Source organism: Bidens hawaiensis, unplaced genomic scaffold (genome assembly GCF_021521415.1).
Source record: "Bidens hawaiensis isolate Kalapana, Puna unplaced genomic scaffold, B.hawaiensis_p1.1 tig00007048_1, whole genome shotgun sequence".
Taxonomy (NCBI): Eukaryota; Viridiplantae; Streptophyta; class Magnoliopsida; order Asterales; family Asteraceae; genus Bidens; species Bidens hawaiensis.
The window spans coordinates 746,011-770,409 of NW_027491484.1; the positions used below are offsets into that span (position 1 = coordinate 746,011).

General features: G+C 36.6%; 2 pseudogenes; both read left to right on the forward strand.

The window, feature by feature from the left end:
* Positions 1-4,597: 4,597 nt before the first annotated feature.
* On the forward strand, positions 4,598-9,137 carry LOC143634392 (EP1-like glycoprotein 3; annotated as a pseudogene).
* A 2,737-nt stretch (positions 9,138-11,874) lies between these two features.
* On the forward strand, positions 11,875-13,294 carry LOC143634375 (epidermis-specific secreted glycoprotein EP1 pseudogene; annotated as a pseudogene).
* The last annotated feature ends 11,105 nt before the right edge of the window (positions 13,295-24,399 follow it).

Genomic DNA, 24,399 nt, shown 5'->3' on the forward strand with positions numbered 1-24,399 from the left:
GTTGTATGTATGAATATATATGATGTATAGACGATGTATGAATGATTAAGTATGATGTAAGTATGATATGTTGCTGGTACGTGAACGCTCTTCGGAGATTGCACGTATTGTCAAGTAAAGTACGTAAAGGACAGGTATGTTATAGTAGTTCGAAACAAAGGGAGACTGGACCCTAATAATATCCGAGGAAGGAGGGTGACCGGACCCTAATAATATCCGAGGACGGAGGGTGACCGGACCCTAATAATATCTGAGGACGGAGGGTGACCGGACCCTAATAATATCCGAGGACGGAGGGTGACCGGACCCTAATAATATCCGAGGACGGAGGGTGACCGGACCCTAATAATATCCGAGGACGAAGGGTGACCGAACACTAATAATATCCGAGGATGGAGGGTGATCGGACCCTAATAATATCCGATGATGGAGGGTGGTCGGACCCTAATAATATCCGAGGATGAAGGGTACCGGACCCTAAAAATTTCCGATGTATGTAGGGCGAAATGCTCTTTATAATGTAAGTTTAGTTACGTGTGTATTGTGTATGTTAAAGAAAGAAAGTACGAAGAATGAAAGCATGTGTATGGAAGAACGATGAATAGATTAAGTATATAATATGTATCTTTGGATACGTATATAAGTAAGTATGTGAATGTATTGTATGTTGCCTGATTAACTAGAACTCACTCAGCGTAGCTGACTTATAGTATGCACGCAGGTGAGTAGGATGAGGTAGCTCGCTTGAGGGGAACACGTGGCATTGAATAAGAGGCTGGCATCGGAAGACTCAGGACGTTTAATTTTAATGTTTTTTTTATTTTGAAAGACGAGATGTTGTTTTAAGACAAGTTATGGTTTGTTATGAAATGTTTTTATATTCCGCGTATATTTTTATTAACTCTGATGATTAGAGCTATGTCGATGAGTAAATCCAATGTCCAATGTAGGGCACCGGTAACGGGGCCTTACAATGTAAGGCCCCGTTCCCGGTGCCTCACTTTTACGTCGGATTTACTCATAAACACAGTTCTACAAATCAGAGTTTATTAAAACTTTCGCGGAAACGTTAACCCAAATCATTCGTTACAAACATTAAATCTTTTTCTTTGATACCATAACACAAAGCATTATATTTAAAAAATCTTTTCTTCCATCTTCAGATGTCAGCCGTTCAATCCATGCCATGTGCTATGCTCATGCTAACTCTTTGGTCAAATCATCTTAGTGCATACTAAAAGTCAGCTACGCTGAGTGAGTTCTAGTTAATCAAGCAACTTGTCATACAACCACTATATACAATATATACGTATTCGAAGACACATAGCCCACTGTCTAACCTGTTACTGCTTAACCACTTAATTACCCCTATAGCTTAGCCACTTATTACCCCTACAGCTTAACCACTTATGTACCCCTACAGCTTAACCACTTATGCCACTTTATGCCACTTGTGCCACTTTATGCCACTTATGCCACTTTATGCCACTTTAATAACGATGGCACGCGTAGACTCACTCTACCACATGCTCACATTATGCCCTAACGCTATTACTAGACCCCTATCCACTTCTATCATACTCTACCTCTACTTGTCTATAACCCACTTCCTATCAGTAAAATTATTTACACAATAAACAAGTCACATCATAGCAATCATACACACTAATAACCACTACATAATCACTATCCTTGGCGATACGTGCAATATCCGAAGATCGTTCACGCACCGACAAGCATTATATAATAACTACCTCGTATATCATCTATAGCATACACTTACCACTTAAGGTAAGTGTATTCACACTTCACATCAAGTATGCACACAGCCCCGAAAACATAACAAGGAAAATGGGGCTAGAAACTCACCTGAACTCGGTTACTTCTTCAGCTAATAGTTATTCCCTCTTAAGCTGCGCGCGTCTAACTCGGGTCGGAAATCGTTTCTCCTTCTTCTTCTTCTTGGTTTCGGCTAGAGAGAGAGTGGGATGAGAGAGAGCTAAGTGTGTGTTTTAGTGGTATATGAAATATGAGAAATGAAGGATTAAATAGTGATTAAAGGTTTATATAATTATGGATCATGGGCTTAGGCCCATGGTCCTTCCCTCTTTCCTTCATAACCCAAGTCCATAACCCATATCCATTACCCAACACTAGCCCGACCCATACTAACTCCTACTTATTTAATTATTTCTCCACTAACCCGAGTAAACTTTCCCCCCAATATTAAATAATATAGTTATTATTATTTTGGAAATTTCGGGATGTTACATACAAGCTAGTATTTCAACCAATCTATTTGTAAAACATACATTTTTTCCATATCTGTTAACACAACATTACAATACGACACCTTATAATGTTGAATTTGAAGTGTTTGATGCATATCTCTAAACTTATCGTTATTAGTTTCCACAAATTCATTTGGAAGTTCCCATATAGTTATTATAAAGTAAAACATAAAAAAACACACCTAAAATATTACAATTGACATAAATATTACAATACGTACCAGAATTAGGAATTTAGGATTCCAGAGCTCTTCCGGATTATTATGTAGAAATAATTCATCAAATTCAAACAATTTCAAATAACCTCTGTGACAAAAACACAAAAATTTAATTAATAACGTATAAACTGAATATAGATGAAATGATAACAACAAAAATCAATAGGAGAAACGAGAGTGAATGAACAAAAAAATATTGTATAATCATTACATATTGTATAAACAAACGACAGAATTACAAATTTTGTCCTTTAAAAAAAGCCAAATTACGGTTCGTGTCCTTTTTTTAGTTTCTTTGCACGCGGTGTCCTATAAACATTTTTTTCCTACATGTTATGTCCTTTACGCTAACTGGGTTAGAAAAACTCAGTTAAATACCCTCACGTGAGACGCATGTGAGGGCATATTGGTCTTTTCGTCTACACCTGCAAAATTTTATCACCCCTCCCACTTTTTCAAAACCCTAAAATCCATCACCAACCCTACCCCCGTTTCCGGCCACCTGAGGCATCACCTCCGATTTCCAGCCACCTGAATCACCACCTCCTTTTTTTCGGCCACCTGAACACACCGTGCAGATTTGAACACCATTCAGATCTTAACCTCTAGCTCTCACACACACAGACACACCAAAATACCAATTCCGTCAACGAAGGATGCCGTATTGAAAGGTCGGATAATACCAGATTTCCTTCCGATATTTTAAACAATAAGGCGGCGATTGGCACTACAGATTATTATTATTATTAATATCTTTCCTTCAACAAAATGGCCGGAGATTGGCACTACAGATCCAGGTGATGGGCGATATTGAACAAGTTTTGAACTGGGTTAAAGAACCCAGAACTGTTAAACTGGCCGGAGAATGGTTTTGGGTGTGTTAAGATGAATTGGGTTTTGGGATATGGGTTTTGGAAGAGGATGGGTCGGGTTCGGGTGATGGGGATCGTTTGCTTTTTCAACGGAAAGTGTGGCGGCGGTTTGTGAGATGGAGAGGAGGTGGAGGAGGAGGGTGGTGGTGGTTGTTGGAGATGGGTGGTTGACGGCGGCGGCGGTGGGGAGTGGGAGGTTGGATATTAGGATGAGAACAGTGATATGGGTTTGCTTGTTTATGCTATTAATTGATGTTATTACTTCACAATCACTAAACTCATATTTGGATGATGATATCTATCTTCAAGACCCAGATGGTAAGTTAACCTCATGGAATAGAATGAAGATGATGACAGAGGATTTGGGAGTGATAAATTTGCAGGTGTAGACTTGCAGGTGTAGACAAAAAGACCAATATGCCCTCACATGTGTCTCAAGTGAGGGTATTTAACTGAGTTTTTCTAACCCAGTTAGCGTAAATGATATAACGTGTAGGAAAAAAATGTTTAAAGGACACCACGTGCAAAGAATCTAAAAAGAGGACACGAACCATAATTTGGCTTTTTTTAATGGACAAAATTTGTAATTCTGTCTAAACAAACATAAAATAAAAATGTGCAATCATAAAATTAGAATCGAACAATAGGGGGAAGGATTATGATACCGGATAAATGGAAGATAATCTTCTGGATTTGATAATTGTTATTAATTGTGATTGATGTTTGAGAGAATTGGTTAAATGACAAGAGGGAGAGAAAAAAGAAGAATGTGAATTAGGGTTTCTAATATTATGGTTTAAATAATAGGAATGAGGTGAGTTGAGAATTGGTAAGATAAGAAAGCTGTGACATGGCATCTATGTGGCATCTAGGTGGATACCCTAGAATGATGTCATGTACAAATTGTGTTGCTTTAATAGATTAGTAAGATGCTAATGCTACAGGTATATATACACTTAACCCTTATCCAATATTATGACAGAATTACAGAAATTTTATCTTTACCATTTCTCTCTTTGTACTTTATCTTTTGAATTGATCTACTATATCTTTTACGTTTAAAAATCCAACGCTCATGTCTTTCTTAGTAATAAGTAAGAGACTAAGAATATAACGCTCGAAACTCCTCACCATGTCATAAGTAAGACAATCCAACGCTCCGTCTCCCTTGAAATGTCATAAGTAAGATAATAAGAATCTAACGCTCGAAACTCCCATGTCTTTCTTAGTTAGACCAACAGCGAGAGAGGTCTTCCTGAATTTGATTACTTATGTCAACTAAGGAGATTTAGGTTACAATTTGTATTATTTACCCTATCTTTCTTAATACACACCAACTTATACCGTCCACTTCCGCCCTTCACCTTCCCGTTCTAGTTATGTTTCAACAGCACCACCCCAAACTCCCTCTCGCTGCATGGGTGTTCGACGTGATCGAACAATCATGCCTTGGTTGGGATGCCAATAGAGGCAAACGAGTCCGAGAATACACAACATTCTCATTAGGTTCTAATGGGAACCTCATACTCACGGAAGCCAATTGGCATATGGTGTGGCAGACCAACACCGCCAATAAGGACGTTGCATATTTCGCTACTCTCCCCTATGGTAACATGGTGCTTCGTGACTCTAACTTTGTCTCGCAAGTCTTCGATTCCCCTGGCACGCTCTTGATAAGCCAAAGTCTCCGGGTGAGAAGAGGCCCGTACAAGCTCAGGAGCCGGGAGTCGTTTACCAACAACGTTGAAGGAGTTTATAGCTTCGTGATTGAGCTAAAAAGACTGGCCTTGCACTACAAGAACAACATGCAGTACTGGTAATCCACGTTCCGCGAATTAAATAGAGAAAATAAGAATACTGTAAATGCAACCTTGGTGATTCAAGAAACAGAATACGAAGAGAAAAACTTTAATGCACTCAGGTGTAATATTCAAAACAATCATCAGGGCCTGCCCAAAGGGGGGTCTAGGAGGTCGACAGACCCAGGCCCATTTTCCTGAAAGTCCTCTAATTTTTTTTAATGATATATATTGTAACATCCACAAAATTTCGATCCAAATTTGACAACTTAGGAAAGTTGAGAGATCAAAAATAATATATAAACAAGTCATGAGAAAATATTAAATAAGAAATTATAAGAAAAATAAGGAAATAAAAATATTTCCTAAGTTAAGTATTCTTATATGAAGGAAAATAATAAAACTCCATCCCACATTGGAAGATGTAAGAAAGTGGAAGCATTCCACTAAGGTATAAATAAGGAAGATGAAACCCATCCCACATGGAAAGTAGTAAAGAAATGGAAGCTCTTTATAAGGAAGAGATTTTCCATAGTAATATTCTTTTATGAATATCATGCACCATGTGGTCCTAGCGGAGGGTGCGTAACACCCGACGCGCACGCGCACGGGCTCGGGCGAGGGCGAGGGCGATGGCGATGGCGATGGCGAAGGGCGTTGGGCGCAATGTGGCGCTTTGATGGCGCACTTTGCACTTCGCATCGCCGCGAGCCGCTTGAGAGCCGCCTTAGTATTTTTGAACAACGAGAACTAGACCAGAAGTGACAAGCTACAAAAGATAAAGGACTGAAAACGAAAAATAATATCTAAGAACCCATCGCGGTACGCGATGAGTCCAAGAAGATGGCCATCGCGGTACGCGATGGACATGATAACTCAGAGACACGTGGCAGCAGGCCAGGACACGTGTCAGACAACGTGGCGACACGTGGCACACGTGTCAGGCCACGTGGCGACACGTGGCAAGATCTCAGAATCTATGTCGGTCGCGGTACGCGACGGAGTCAGGAAAGGAGCCCATTGCGGTACACGATGGGACTCAAAATCGCTATAAATTAGGGTGGCCATGGCACATTCATTTCACACATCACAGCCACTCTCTCTCTACCTCGGTTTACGTGACAAGCACCGTTTTGCGTGCCACCGACCCGACAAATAACACATCGTAATCCGTGCCAAATACCCGGTGTTTCCTCGAAGTGCGTGCCACTCAAAGAAACCTCACATTCCGTCTCGAAGTACGTGCACGACCCGGATACCAAACATCACCTCGATTTGCGTACCAAGAAAAGGTGGATCAAGAACGCCTCGATAAACGTGCATAGAGTAGAAGTGCTGCCCGTATAAACATAGGAATATTTAACTCCGAATACCCGTGCGAGCTAAGGGGTTCTGACTAAGTTATTATTTTATTATTATAAATAGCTTAGACCATTGTCGGAGATATAGTCGAACCTTGATTACAATTAAGTATTATATAACTTTTCTTAAACGAAGGTTATAGTCAAAAATAGTATTTCTTTATGACTAAGAAATATAATACAAGAGATTATAATTATGAAATTAATGTTTCTTCTTGAAGAAGAAACTCAGAATAGACGTTTCTTCCTGAAGAATAAACATAGCATATAAATGGTAAATAAAGAAAAGGACTAAAGGTCCAAATGTTTTCATCAAGGTTAAAGCTATACGAAATAGACTAAAGGTCTAAAGCTAGATCGTTGATCTAGATATTTATACAAAATGTTATTCTCGTACTATAGGTCCGAGGTAACAAAACAAGAAGAAGAATCAGAAAACAGGAATCAGTAAAAGAAACTGATTATAAACAGACAAGGTGAATACGCCCCAAACCTTTTATAATGAGTCTGAATGATTGCATAGGATTTACGAATCCTTAAAAATTTTGTGTACAATAATAAGAAATGGACACTCTGATTAAGAGTATACATGTGTCTGGATCCAAACATACATGGTGACTCGGCATTTCCCCGAGGCCATACATATCATCAACATGCCTCTGAAGGTCTACGGGACTGTTCAGAGAAATGATATTTTGTATATAATTAATTGTACATGGTACTTTGGGTAATTGGATCCCAATTTAGTTGGGTGCCTAATGAGTAGTCACAAAGGTAATATTGTTGGTTTCACAAAGGTATTGAAAAGATATTTTTAGAGTCAGCGTTATTCACCAGCTTTGTGCTGACGTATTTTCCCACCCATGTTACAGGGAAGCAAGAAATGTTAGAACATACAAGCAAGAAGGAATAGAAGATCGGAGTTATAGTCATTAGATGCTATCTGATGGCTCGGATATTTTATTTCAAAATATTACAAAGAGTTGTGTTTTCTAAAGAAATGTATTGTAAACGATGGACGGGTATTTAAACCCGACTTTTTAATAAGTTTTCAAAGTAATAATATTTTATTAAAGACTTCCGCTGAAATAAAACCCGCAACTCTGATTTATATACAAAACAGGTACCAACTTGTGGTCACACGCCTAGGCCCTAAGTGAGGGTGTGATATATATATATATATATATATATATATATATATATATATATATATATATATATATATATATATATATATATATATGTTATATATAATTTTGTTTTAAAACATAAGTCTATATATGACTTCTCAGTGCAATGAAAAAAGTGGTCATTTATGGAATTAAAAATCATAGGTTATGTTGGGAAAACAATTGTTTGAACTTTTATCAACGAATGTTTTAATAATGACTTAATTAGAATAATATGACAGGAAATAGTCTTAGTTCATCATTGATACTCTATACCACACACATGTCCTTTAACAGTTGATCGATCATCATTTGTCACAATTAAGCAAACTCAAGACTAAATATCCAAGCTCAATATTATCAAGTTCATCTCTACTAAGGATTAAATTAAAACTAAAACACCAACATAAAGATGAAGAAATTATATAACTAATTCATTGAAGACTAATTAACAACTTTTTACTTATTTATATTTGTTTCGTCTCTAACCCATACATTTTTACTTATTTATATTTGTTTTGTAAGTTGTGAAAAGAGTTTTGCAAAGTTATTAGCTCGTTAAAATCGGATTAGAAGATAAGAAAAACTATTCACCCTCTAGTTGATTTCTGTAGGTTCAATTCCCCTTAATAATATTTTAATTATTATACAAAACACTTTCATTTTTGTTTTATATATATATATATATATATATATATATATATTAGTAAATTATTATTATTATTATTATTATTATAGAGACTTTGGAAACACAACCCAATTGGTAAAATTGTCAAAGTATTTATTACATAATTAAAAACGTGATTTCATAGATCTATTTTTATGCTCGTCTCGAACCCCTAAATTTAATGAATTCTCGCAAACATCTTTGAATATATGTCTTTTGAGCTCCCTTATATAGATATGGGGCAAGTTCGGTATATAGCGCTTTATCATATCTTTGATTGGGCATCGACAGGAACCTTAGACTTTACACTTACCGTGCAAATGTTCGGGGGAACGCATGGAGCTTGTTGTATACTTTATTTGATAGGCTTGAGCACGAGAATGAGATTATTTTTGAAGACTAGTGTCAGTTACCAAATCGGTACGGGGAGTTTGGGTTTTGTGAGGACAACCAATACGACAGGTGCACAACACCAAAGGGTTTGCATGGAGCAAAGATTGTAACACGAAGCCTCCGTGTTGTAACGCGGATGGTTTTACATGATATCAGCTCAAATGTGTCAACCATTTCACGATTTAGTATACGAACAGTAGTGGAGCGTTGAAACAGAGCGATTGCGAGAGCAAATGCAAAGGATTGTAAGTGTTTAGGTTACTAATATCATACAGATAGTTCGAGGTGTTGGATTGCTTACGAGTTGTAGACGTTGACAAGAGTCGGGAACTTGACTAGTTTAGCTAGCGTTCATCCCGAGGGCTAGACACGGGTTTTATTAGAAACTTGAAATAAAGTGGATTAATGTTTTTACCCTTTGGATGTGTGTTTGTGTTGTATTTAAATAATATACATAATAAAACGAGAGTAAATAATAAGTTGTCATGGTTTAAGAGATGGTAAACTTGAGTATTTAGTTCGATGATGATGGGGATTAAGACAACAAATATATATATATACAAATCAAAAAGAAAATTACACCTTTCATTTGGGAAAAAAAAAATTGACGGAGTTAGTTAACTGAATAAAAATGATAACTATATCATTAAGGGTCAAGATAAAATAAAGAGTTAACTGCGATTTTTGTTCTTATAGTTTATCAAAATCTGTGGTTTTAGTCCAATAGTTTCAAATTTGCGATTTTCATCCATGTGGTTTCATTTCACTTGCAATTAAACCTGACTCCACTAACCCCGTTAAGTCTGTTCACTGAACTCATAAGTGTGCCCCTCACGTGAGGGGCGGTTTTGTCCTTTTTCTCCCTAAATAAACCCCAACATAATTCGCAAGCCCTCCTCACGTGAGGGGCTGGGTGTATTTGGAAAATAATGGACAAAACTGCCCCTCACGTGAGGGGCACGCTGATGAGTTTAATGATCAGACTTAACGGCGTTAGTGGGGGTTGGGTTTAATTGCAAGTGAAATGAAACCACAGAGACGTAAATCGCAAATTTGAAACTATTGGACTAAAACTGCAGATTTAGACAAATTACAGAGACGAAAACCATAGTTTACTATAAAATAAAAGAGAATGACCTTTTAGATAAAACGGATAAATATAATCAAACCTTACGAGGATTTTAGAGTTTACTCTTTTTACATTTTTCATCTTAAATCAAAATAAAATGATAGCTAAAAGTTTCATTAACTAACCAATCTGGAAGAAAGTATTTTCAAGTATGTACAAGACAAGTTGGTACTGTTGTTCAAACATTGTGTGCCTCTTGCAAGTTGCAGTTGTCACTAATGTTAATTCCAATATATATCTCAAATAATATCTTACTTTAAAAAATTGGAATAATAAAAGTCAAAACAAACACCATACAGCTTTGCATTCAATGATATTAACTTTCTTTTTGCAAGCAAGATTTTTTGGACGAAGTTTCCGTCTAGACTCAAAACCTCTTGTGTTCATATTTTTTTTTTCTTTTTTTTTTCATTGCAAATTTTATTTTCACCTAAAATCACTCTAACCTTTCACTTATAAAGATTTGTTGAACCCACCACCTCTAATTTAAAAAGGTCGTTCGTATGAAAGCCTCATACATATAGAACACTATTGTGTTTATGTACGCATGAGTGAGTGTTTATATATTGGGCAGTTTATACGTATATGGAGGGTATGTGTTTGTTGTCTAGAGTGTCTCTAGTGTGATAGGTCCCAAAGGGGTGCAAATCTTGGTGGATCGAACTTCAACGTGTGTGCATGATTGCAATCATATATTCGGTTATGATTAATGAATCATTCGGTTATCATTATATCACGATGCCTCTTGTTCATTTATCACACTCACACATTCGTCTCAACGATTCTATCAAGTGCAACCGTTAATTGTTAATTCAATTCTGAAAATGTGTTTACATCTTATAGTTCACTGGAGTACTTAAATTAATCATCAAAGCCATAAGAATTAATAAAACCTTAATCACTTTAATTATTTTGGCAGGATGATATACGGAACTATTGTTGAAAACTTAGAAAAAAATTACGACTTCATTTGAATACCTAAAAGATCAAAACAAATCTTGAATGAAAACGAACTGATGTTAATTGATCCCAATGGAATTAAACAAGCGGACATGAATCTAAAACCCAAATTCAAAAACCAAATACGAAGATGATTATAGAGGAACATAGAGTTTTCCTCTATAATGTGGCTATGGTTTTTTGCTGGAGGTTGTCTAAATCGATAGTTTTGGTAGGTCAAGGGTGGTGGTGTTTGGCCACACCGGTGGTTAATTGTGTGTTAGACCTCCATGGCCACCAAAAGAAACTCATTATACAACAAGTTCTAACACAGTTAATGCCAAATACATTAATACGTCAAAAAGTGTGAGTTAGAGTCTAAACTTGAAAATTTTAATTAAAATATAAATCTACCTATACAATTAAAAGAAGACATATTGTCTACATAACATTCAACTAGACCCTCCACACAGAATATCAAATGTGCAAGTTTTAAATTTAACAAATTTTTCACATGACATTCAACTAGGCCCTTCAATTCCAACTTAACAAATTACACTTAATTATCTTTTTTAGTTTAGTTCAAATTGTTAAAATAAAAAATATGTTGTTGATAACTCACTAACTTTCTTTTAAAATGTTTGTAATTTACCAACTCAACTAAGATGATTTGATGTTAAACTTTTATTTTCCTTGATATGTATAAATTTACAACCTTCCATTTTGTTTTCTTTTATAATACAAATACAAATTATTCTTACCAATCTATGTATTATATGAAATATGCAACCACCCGTTATATAATATCTTATAATTTATAAAATCATAATGTTCATTATATAATTCATATATGCATATTTGACGTTTTCTATATTTTTCACTAGTGTGCTAAACAAGAAAATAACCAATTAGTTACTAAATATCACAAAAAGTTGGGAAGAAAAATAAACGCATGTGCCGACAATGATAGAAACGCGTATCCAATTTATTCAATAACGTTTATATAATATCCAGTACGAAATTATCTAGTTGTATAAATAAATATGCATACACACCACTTATCCAACCATCAACTTTGTCCCCAGTAGTCATGGCTGCTTATTCTTCTTACCTTTCACTTCTAATCTTCTTCTTCTTCTTCATCATCACCAACGCCATTGTTCCTCCTAACGAAACCTTCCATTATGTCAATCAAGGCGAGTTACGTTTCGAATCCGAGTACTTATTCTTTGATTCCGAATACGATCCAACTTACCGTAGTCTTCCGCCATTCACCTTCCCCTTCGAGTTGGCCTTCTACAACACCACCCCGAATGCGTACACTCTCGCGCTCCGCATGGGGACTCTATTCAGCCAGTCCGTGAGGCCATGGGTCTGGGAAGCCAACCGCGGCAAACCAGTCCGCGAAAACGCCACATTCTCATTAGGATCAGACGGAAACCTCGTCCTCGCGGAGGCCAATGGCCAGATTGTGTGGCAAACCAACACCGCGAATAAGGGAGTTGTCGGTTTCGCTATACTTGGAGATGGTAACATTGTGCTTCGTGACGCAAAGGGTAACTTTGTCTGGCAAAGCTTTGATTACCCGACCGACACGCTCTTGGTTGGCCAAAGTCTTAGAGTTAAAGGTGGCCCGTACAAGCTCGTGAGCCGCGATTCGGTTAAGAACAACGTTGATGGGGCGTATAGCTTAGTTGTTGAGCCTCAAAGATTGGGTTTGTATTACAAGAACACCATGCGGTACTGGGCATTCACGATCCCTGAATTAAGCCGAAGCAATGGGACAATTCAAAATGCAACGTTTCGAGTTGCGGAAGCTGAATACCTAGACAACAATTTTCACCAATTGAATTGTGAAGTCGTGAATCTTTTCCCGCCATATCGTACAACTTCGATATACATGGGACGAGTTCTGTATAATAGCTCGTTATCGTATCTACGGCTGGGCATCGATGGGAACCTACGAGTCTACACTTACCGCCGAGGGGTGCGGGGACAGGCGTGGAATCTGTTGTACACTTTGTTTACGAAGCAGGATGGATTCGATGTTGAAGACGAGTGTCAGTTACCAAATCGGTGTGGAAAGTTCGGGCTTTGTGAGGATAGTCAGTGTGTCGGATGCCCTGCGCCTAACGGTGTGTTTGCGTGGAGCAAAGATTGTGACTCGAAGTCACCAGGTTGTAGTGGTTTTACATATTATCAGCTAAAAGGAGTTGACCATTTCACGGTTAAGTATACAGCTGGGACTGGACCGGTGAAAAGGAGTGATTGTGAAAGCAAATGCACGAAGGATTGCAAGTGTTTGGGTTACTTTTATCACACGGATAAGTCAAGGTGTTGGATCGCTTACGAGTTGAAGACGCTAACAAGGGTTGGGAACTCGACTAGTTTTGCCTACATCAAAACACCTGTTCGCTAGACACGGGTTTTACTAGAAACTGGGAATAAAGGAGGTTTAGATGTATGTTTGTAACCTTCCGATGTGTGTTGTGTATTTAGATGATATTTGTGGTATGTATCATAATAAAGGAGAGTAACTTATCTATAACATGCCTTTATGAGGACCTTAATTATCCTCATTTGATCGATATAAACAACTATATATTATATTATTTGAGTTAAAGAAACAATTCATCGAGGAGTTGATTTATTGAAAATGACAAAACATTCAAATATATGGGTTTAAGAAAAGGGGAAGATCTCAAAATAATTCATTTAAAAAGAGAGATTTCTAAAATAGTTCATATAAACTTATCGTTAACGTGACATTGGTAATCGTGACGTGAGATTTGTTAACCACTCACAGTGTGACACGTGTAAAGGTACGTGAAAGTTACTCTCAAATCTGTCTGCGTCGATAGTTTTATGCCCAAAATTTTTTTCTGAAAAACCATGGTTTTCGAATTAAAGTTAGCGGCCCCGTGAGTTTTCAAAAGCTATCGGTTTCCGCGTTTTTTTGAAACTAATCGCCTACGACGTATTTAAGGTGGATTTCATCTTTTTTTGCATAAAAAGAAAAGTTGTCAGAAAAGATGGATTTTGTTATAAATTATTTAAATTCGATAGTTTTTTAGATGAAAGTTATCTCTTTTTTTTTCATAAAAAAATAGTTGTCTATAAAACTTTTTTGAAAATCATATCCACCACCACCATTCACCACCACCACCAACCGCCCACCACCCACCACCGCAATCATCCACCACCACCGCCATCATCCACCACCATTCACCACCACCACCCACCACCATCATCCACCACCCATCACATTCTTAACACTTGCCATATTTTTAAAACTTTTATGAAAATCATCTTAGGAGATTAAATTCATTAGAAAATTATCGTTTTTTTAAACTTTTTTTAAAATCATCTAAAAAGACTAAATTTATTGTAAAAGTATCGTTTTTTTGTAACCTTTTTGAAATTTCTCGTAGGAGACGAAATTCAACTGAAATGCATCGGAGGAGATGAATTTCAAAAAACGAGAATTTCGTCTTTTTTTGAAAACTCACAGGACCGATAACTTTAATTCGAAAACCATGGTTTTTCAGAAAAAGATTTTGACCAGAAAACTAGCGGCACAGACAGATTTGGGAGTAACTTTCACGTACCTGTACATGTGTCACACTGTGAGTGGTTAACAAATCTGTGAGTGGTTAACAAATCTCACGTCACGATTACTAATGTCACATTAGAGATAAGTTTGTATAAACTATTTTGGAAATCTCTCTTCAAATAGACTATTTTAAGAATTTTCCCTTAAGAAAAAGTTAATACATGCAGACAACAATGATTAAAAAGATAATCACCGTTAAAAAAGAATGTTAAAAAAACAAAAGTAACAAATCCACATATTTTATCGTCACATTTATTCTCAATTAAATTTCTTAAGACCAAGTGGCATATGAGAGTGAGGTACATTTATTCTCAATTAAATGCCTTGGGTTTCAACAATGGAGGCGCCTAATATGCTCTCCTACTTGGCTACTTGTTCCAACCCTATTTGAACATCTCTACAAGCTCATTTAAACAGCTCATGATGGAAAATTTGTTTGAACATCTCTACAAGCTCATTTAAAGCCTGACGATTAGAGGTAATCAGAAAGCGACCCATACGCTCGCGATCACGAAGTCAATTTGAGTCATTTGTTTCAGTTGACTGTTAAGCAATTGATCGTTGTTTCAATTTTAAACACCATATTTCCTTTTCTTTTTTATTTTCTTTTTAGTTTCAACTATATACTCGAAGGACCTCTCTCATATAGGCATGTAAACGAACCGAACGTTCAGTCACCTGTTTATGAATCGTTCAGCGGAAAGTTGGTTTATGTTCGTTCACTGAAACGTATTAACATGAACATAATATTTTTGTTAATTTATTTTAATGAACGAACATGAACACATGTTTCGTTAATTCATTTATATTCGTGAACGTTTTTTTACGTTCGTTTATTTTTGTTTGTTATGTTTGTATATGATTTCATAACATTTTATTTGATTTGTAAATTTCTGTGGATGAACACTAGTAGCCTAAAGAGTGTGCAAATGACGCTTATAATCGATCTTGGGCTAAGGCATGTGCTTAGTTACAAAGATATATAAATTCATTTTTTTGTATAACCCAAAGTGTGATGGATTGTTACTTAATTGGGTTCTTGATCGTTTGGATCTTAGTGGGTATTTTTTAAGATAGTTTTGACATTCAAAAAATGTATAGGAGACAACCCCAAACTTAGTTTTATAGGGCATATTCAAATTGTTTAGAGTCAAAAAATGATAATCAGATAAGAGTACAACTGAATCTATCTCTTTTACTCAACCAAAATTATAACCTAATCAACTACAAATCATCAATTCAATGATTAATACAAACACTCAACAATCTAGCAAGTAACGAATCTGAAACAACTCGAACAAGACTTAAACCCTAGATTAAACAGACTCTTCTAACACCTTTTTGAGAGAAAATAATATGAGCGTTTCACAAAAAAAATAATTGAGAAATCGTATTTATATATTATATATATACTCTACTCCAACAACTTTGACCAAATAACAGACTTGGACCAGCAACCTGCTACAAGCCCATCTTAATGCTACAACTCATTAGTCTTCTTAAACAATCAAAGCCCAAATATTATAAGCAGCCCAAAACCTCATACACATATAGTGAATTCAGTTAGTAAATATTTATTTACTTTATTTTAACAACCCCAGCCCCCCCCCCCCCCCCCCACCACCACCACCACCACCACCACCACCACCACCACAAAATTCAATGACTAAACACATCAAACAAACATAAATGAGTACAAAGTTCTATGTGTTAACCAATTGATTATCCTTTAATAATCACATCCGCTATTTACTTATCAGTTTAAAACATCTATTGTTTTAATTGTATCTTTATATATCTTATCCCTTAAGAAAAACAAATCTATTTCAAAATGTTTTGTTCTCTCATTAAAAACAGGATTGTCGGCAATAGAAATTGCAGCCAAGTTGTCACAAAATTGATTAACCAGAAGACTAAACTTTATGTGAAGCTCTACTAACAGATTGACCAACCACATTATTTCAAATGTTGCAGCACATATTGCGCAGTATTCCGATTCAACAGAAGACCTTGAAACGGTTAACTTCTTTTTACTTTTCCATGCAATTAAACATCTTCCCAAAAATACACAATAACTTGTGACAGACTTCCTTGTCTCTAAACATTTTGCCCAATCGATCTGAATATGAGTATGCTCTTAGATCAAGTGTATTACTCTTAGTGAATAAGACTCCTTTACTAGAGCACCCTTTAGATATCTTGAAAGTATTAAAGCAATTTGCATGTGTGAATTATAAGGCTTATGCATATACTGACTTAAATAATGCACATCATATGCTATATCGGGTCTAGTATGAGACAAATATATCAGCTTACCCACAAGCTTTTAATAACCAGTAATATTGGTTAGAGTTACAGAATTCTTTTTGCACATATTTTTTATCACAAAATGTTGTTCTAGTAGACAACTAAATGGTTTGCATACTGTCATGCCATACTCAACTTGAAGATCTAGACAATATTTTCTATACGATAAACAAATACCCTCATCAGTTTTGGTCACTTCAATACCAAGAAAATATTTAAGATCACCAATATCTTTTATTAAATATTTAATTTTAAGAAACTCTTTTACTTTACTAATTTCTTTATTACAACTACCAGTTATTACAATATCATCAATATAAACAAGTAAAAAAATAAACACATAATTACATATTCTTATAAACATGCAATAATCACATTGACTTTGTACAAATCCTAAATCAAGCAGCACATTCTCAAGCTTCTCATTCCAGAACGATTTCCTCAATTTACACACTTTAGTTTCTCCTTAAGAGAAACTACCTTCAGGTAAAGACATGTATACATCTTCATGTAAATCATCATATAAAAAGGCATTATTAATATCAAGTTGAAAAATGGACCAATCATTTTTAACAACTAGAGATAATACACACCTAACGGTTATCATCTTAACCACAGGAAAGAAAGCCTAAAAAACATCAACTCCTTCTTTTTGATTAAAACCCTTGGTAACAAGCCTAGATTTAAACCTTTATATTTCTTCATTAGACTTGTATTTAACTTTAAAAATTCACTCACATCCAATAGTTTTCCTATTGGGAGGTAAGTCAGCTAAATCACATGTATTATTTTTATTTAAAGCCGCAATTTGTTTATTCATAGTTGCAACCCAATTTGGGTCAGTTGCAGCTTCTGAATATTCTTAGGCTCACAACTTTTATCAAACATAGAAAGGCATTCTTAACATCAAATTGGTGAAGATATCCTTCATTTACAGTGATCGAAAAAAAGACCCTGATTGTGTTAAACTTAGTTATTGGAGAGAATGTTTCTTGGTAGTCAATCCCAGACGTTTGAGTGTAGCCTTTAGCAACTAATCATGTTTTGTATATTTCAATGGTTCCATCTAGTTTATGTTTAATCGTAAAGACCCAACAACATCTGAAGGGTTTCTTTCCTATTGGACGATCATATATTTTTCATGTACCATTTTTAATCAGTCCTTTAAACTCTATTTCCATAGCGTCCTTCCAATTTTATTATCCTAAAGTTTGTTCCTTAACGTTTTGAATTTGTTCAGCGTATAGAGAAGCGTTAAAGTCCGTAGCTTCCTTAGATAGGCTTGCTTATGCAATGTTGGCTATGGGATATCTAGAAGATTTTCGATTGTTTTTCTAGCGAGTATGTCATTGCATGAATTCGTCCATTGACTCTTGGTGGGTGGACATATCTCTCAGTTATTTCTTCTTGTTCCACATGCACTGTTTGAGGGTCTTCATGTTCCACCTGCAATGTTTGTTCTACTTCTATCTTATGGTTGTTAGTTATATCAATATTTTCATGAGATCCTTCTTATGTTGTATTTTCAGATATATGAGTATTATTTACCTCGATCGTTAGATTGGGAGGTACTAGGATTGTAACACTGATTATTGATCCACCAGATTGGTATGGAGTTGGCAACTCATCTTCGGTATTGTGATTAACTCCTACGAAAAATGGGGCCCATTTTGAAACCCACTTTAGCCAACTTAGTGTGTAATGTTCTTTCTCCCCCACAGCACTGAGTTGGGAAGTATAAAAGTGTATGGTTTCAAGGAAGTCACAATTCATGGTAGTGTACATATGACTTTTTTTTACAATAGCACCGATATCCTTTTTGGTTGAAACCATATACTAAAGAAACCCATTTTTCAGCACATGGGTCAAGTTTGGTCCTGTTAACTTTGGGAATGTGTACAAAGATAGAGCATCCAAATACTCGTGATTATTGGGTACGAGCGGACGGTAGTTTGGTAAATTCATAGAAGTTTGAAGAGGGGTTTTTAGGTCAAGGGCTTTGGTTGGTAATAGGTTGATAAGATTCGTGGCAGTAGCGAGCGCCTCAGGCCTAAAGGACGTAAGAACTTGAGATTCAATTAGAAGGGAACGGGTTATTTCTAAAAGGATCCGGTTTTTCCTTTCGACCGTGTCATTTTATTCAGGAGTGTGTGATCATGACGTTTGGTGAATTATCCCTTTCATTTGACAAAAAAGTTTCATTGATTCATACATGTATCCCCCCCTTACCAGACCGAAGAGTTTGGATGTTGGTTTTAAATTGATTTGTATCATGGCATAATATATAGTAAATTTATCATAAACTTCATTTTTTTGTTTTTAAAAATAAACTCATGTCATACGAGTGCAATCATTAACAAATAAAACGAAAAAACAAAAATGTAGTCCCCAACAAATTTTTCCGGTCCCCACACATCCGTGTGGATAAGTGAAAAAGGGTAAATCAACTTTAGTATTATTTGGTTTAAATGTATGCCTATAGCTTTTAGCCAAAACACATGTTTCACAATTTAAGGTTTCATTTAAAGGAAATAGTTTTAGAAATAAAAGATGTAGATCACCAGTGTATGTGTGTCCCAATCTTCTATGTCATATCCAAGCTTCTCAATTTGTTGTCCCATGAGGCAACATCACATTACATGGTGAGTCACTTCTTCCACATAGTACAATCCGTGGTGTTTAGTGCAACGCCCAATGATCGCTCCCGTATTGATATCCTTAGTATACAAAATGTGGGATGCATATAACATTGTGCAATCTAATTCCTCTATCATATTACTAATAGATAACAATTTATGTGACAAATATGAGACATAAAGACCATTTGGGAGTTTAAAGTTGGGGATATTTCAATAGTTCCTCCCCCTTTACGGGAACTATTCCCCATTTGCGGTTTTGATATGGTTAGTATTGGGTTCGGATTTTGAAAACAAGTACGATAATTCAAACGTCATGGTGTCGGTAGCCCCACAGTCAAATATCCATGACTTATCAAAATATTTACAAGTTTCAACCATACTAGCTAGTCCAATAGGCTCTAAATCATTCTCATTGGTTCTTAAACACCCCCCCCCCCCCCAAACAACTTTATGTTGTTTAATTTTGTAAAAATCAGAATCTCCTCGGGGTTTATATTGAAAAAATAAATAAGTTTTAAACTTTTGACATGTTTTGGCCGGTATCATTAACAATGGAGTTTAGAGAGGAATAATTTAATATTTCTAGAACATGATGGTCAAAAAATATAATGTTTATAACATAAGGGTTTGAGGATATTATCCCAAACCCGTTACCTCCATTGTTATAGAGAGCACCACTTGCAGTTCCGACAGAAGCAATCCCACCGACTTGATAGCTTCTTTCATGGTCACTGACAATCTTTTGTTGACTGCCGCGGTTTCCGATATCTTCAGAGGTGCCGACTGAGGCAACCACTCAGGAGAGCCGACGAGTTTGAAGCATTGGTCTCTGGTGTTTTGAATTTCAGTTTGTTTTTATCAAACCGGAATGATGATGCATTACTCGAATTTTTCTGATCGGGATGCCCCTTATTAGAAAGCATGAACTTTCGAATTCGTATGATCTGTTGATGGCCAACCCTGCCGCCACACGGTTTTGAGGATATGAGTTTTCGGACATGGTGGTTTTTACGAAATTGAAAGGCTTGTAATGAAAGATAAATTATGAGTAGTATTGAGCATGTTGATCCTAAGATCTTATACATTGCTCTGATACCATCTTTGGAATTGGAATACTGAATTATAAATTCTTTAGAATTGGAGTAACAAATGGTAAATGCTATTTGAATACTTCGGTTTCATATATTCTGATACAAAGGGAAATAAATAAATAAATATAGGAATGGTATCACTAAATTTGGTAATATAATCACAAATATATGGTTGGAGATTCCCATTATTGATCAACAGTTCTAAATATTAATGGTGCATGTTATCAAAATCTCTTTAACAAGGAAATGATGTATTTGTTGACCTTATTCATTTTTATATTTTCTAACACGCTCATAGACCCATTTCTATGAGGGTAGGGGCAGTGATGGATTAACCGTTGCTAGGGCTTCTGGTGTAACATGAGACTCACGAGCACCTTTCCTATGATGCTCAAGCTAAGCTTGCTACAAGCCATCTCCCGAGACGGGAGACTGACGGGTGGTCCATGGGACAACCCTTAAGTGATTTAAGACCGTTAATATTCATGCGTTTAATTGGTTTATCATGTTGAATTAGATAACTACGTTTACTCATATAATGGCTGGTATAAAAAGATAGAAGATGGAATTAAGAGAACGTGGGCAAAAACGGTAGCGAAAACGGACTTGAAACGAAGAAATTATCAAGAAAAAAAGATGGAAAAGATTGAAGCCACCGTAGCCTACGGTAGCCACCATACGCTACGGTCGGTACTGGAGTATAATGACTGCCGTAAGGCAGATATGAACCACCGTCAGATTTTTAAAGTCACCGTAAGGTACGTTGGCTACTGTACCTTACGGTGGGCGCGTCGCTGCAGTTTGTAACTGCCATATATGATTGTATTTTGGACGGCTTTGGGATTATCATCATATCTTTTCATTTAGAGATGACCCAAGGACTATTTTTGGAGATCATTGATCAATTGTGAGTGTGGTAATCATTAGACGCTTGTTTTTAGTTCGTATGACAATTGTAATTGAAGGAATGACAAACCGAATCATGCTCGGGTAAACTCCTTCGTGTTTTCCCTCGGATTGTAAGGTTTGCTAAGTTTGTTTGGTTGAATGTTTAGACAATTTATGAGATAATATTTGATCTTATTGATTTCGTTATTATGGTGTTTGTGTATTGGTTGATAGATTGTTAGTCTGTCGATTTTGTGTTCTAAACCGTCAGTTCTTGATGCTTTAAGTAATCGAGATTAATCGGGAGGGATTTAGGGATGGATAAACTAATTGGTTTTTGAGTGATTACCTTGCGTTATATAATCCAAGTACTTGATCTTCATTTATCGCAATCGTTTACATAAACACGAACTCAGTTTAAACATCAACTGTAACATTCATGGAAACCTGAAACCGAGGGAGGACATATTTTCTCATATTGCCTGAAACTCGTTTATTTGTTTCAATTCTTTTTGTTAATCAAAACAACCAACTCTTTGAATTTACTTTTTCACTTAGCTTAATTTAGTTTAATTATAAAGCTACTTAGTAATACGTTTTCCACAAACTCCCTGTGTTCGATACCCGCTTACTGCTAACTAACTAGTTGTGATCGGTTTATTTTTGAGTGAGTCTTCGACCTCACATCAAATTTTGGCGCCGCTGCCGGGGAGTAGTGCGCAAAGTGTGTTAGTGTTAGTAGTTTTTGTTTGTTATTTTCGGGTTTACACTGGTTGTGTTAGTGTGTAGGTACCTACAGGTGTATCCATACTAGAAGATCTAACAGGTCATCATCACTAGTTATTATACCGAGATTGACTGAACGCTTCAAAGAAACCGAGTCTTACTCAGGGAGAACAAGCTTCTTGGTTCTCCAACTACATCAAACAGCACCATGGAATCACCAGTTCCCACTTCGGGTCAACCAATCCCGACTACACCTCCACCAATCACCACTAATATACCTACAACATCAAGAGAATTGCCACCTCACACAACCGAACCCATCCCTGCTCAATACACCTATGCAACATCATCCACATTGCCATCTATTTCCAACCTTTTTCCTACCTTTGGTGCATCATCATCTCAACAAAACCAACCACCAAACTTTCAACAACCACAATCAAGCTACCAATATCAACCCTAACCTTTCATGCAACATTTCAAGATTACAAGGTGACGAATACGGGTATGGGTTTGACAATGAATTTGAAGGGTATGAAGTGGGAGGTTACTACATGGGAGGTGACAGAAGCAAAAGGGTAAATCCGGGAAAATTTGGTCATGGTCAATGGCAAAAACCGGAACCGTTGCAAGAGTTTAATCGACAACAACCACCGCCGGTTGTCCAACAACAAGCTCAACCACCGGTTCAACAACAAGCTCAACAACAACCACCGGTTGTTGTTCACCAACAAGTTCAACCACCACCGATTGTTCAACAACCACAAGGGCAACCTCAAGATCAACAATTTCAACAACAAATTCCCCAACCACAGTTTCAACAACAATTTGCGCAGCCAAGTCCCGTTTATAGGCAAATGGGTCAACCAAGAGTACCAATGGGGGTTCCAAGAAGGCATGCAAGAGAAATGGTGAGGGGGATTGAAGCCCATTTCTGACCAATAATTACTAATAATCCGTCTCCAGTGGTTATTCCTCACAATCAAAACGGGAGGACATTTGAAGTGAGAACCAATGCACTTCAAAGTCTACCAAAGTATAAGGGGTTAGCAACGGAGGAACCGTATTTTCATTTGGAGGCATATGACTCTTTGTGCAACACAATTGGGGGTCAAGGTTTTTCGGCGAATGAGGTGAAATTGGTTCTTTTTCAATTTTCGTTAGAAGATAAAGCAAAGAGATGGTTCTACACATTGCCTTCCGCATCAATTTACACTTGGGCCGAGATACAACAACGATTTTTTGAAGAATTTTACACGGCTCAAAAGACTAACGATGCAAGAAGGAGTCTAAGATCTTTTCAACAACAATCGGGGGAAATGTTACATCTAGCATTTGAGCGGTTTAATATGATGATTAAGAATTGTCCTCATCATGGTATTGCTCTTTGGGAGTTATTGAATGTGTTTCATGAAGGGTTGAGCGCGGAAGATGAACAACATTTAATGTCGATTACAAATGGGTCATTTGGTACTAACTATGAACAAGATGATTGGGAATATTTGGAACAAATGGCGGTCACTTCAAAGAGAAAATCCCAAACCGGACGGAGAGCAAGACTGGCGATGACCGCAAATGCAAGCCGTGGAAGAAGGAAATGTACAAACAACTAATCAGGTAATTGATGTTTGTACAAAATGTAACGAGTTGGGTCATGCTTCGGAGGTATGTGGGGTAGGTCAAGAATCGGTGGAGGAGGTGAATTCACTTCAAGGGGGAGGTGGTAGGAATTACAACATGAATTCCAACGCCTACCACCCCGGGTTGAGAAATCATTCGAATTTTTGTTATGGAAATCCGGCTACTCAATCTAACCCGAATTTTCAAGAAAATCAAGGCAATTATGTTCCTCGCCAACAATATAATAACCAAGGTAATTTTCATGGCGGGAATAATTAAGGGTTTCAAGGTCAAGAAGGTGGCGGTCAAAGTGGGTCAACGGGTTAAAGTTCATCAAGTGGAAATGAGGTTATGGACATGTTGAAGTTGATGCAACAAGACATGCAACGAAGAAATCAACTTGATGAAGTGAGAATGCAAAAGGATGAAGTTAGAGATAAGGCCATCCAATCTTTGACTACACAATTGGGTCAACTCGCAACGGAAGTGTCAGAATTGAAGAAAATTAAAGGTCAACTACCAAGCGACACTAAGGTAAACCCGTCCCATAAATCATCTCGTAATGTCCCTATAAATCATGTTAGTGTGCTAAGAAGTGGTAAAGAATACAAAAAGGATTTATTACCGGGTTTGGTTGATGGGGAAGTCGAGGACATTACGGCTAATGAAAGTGATAA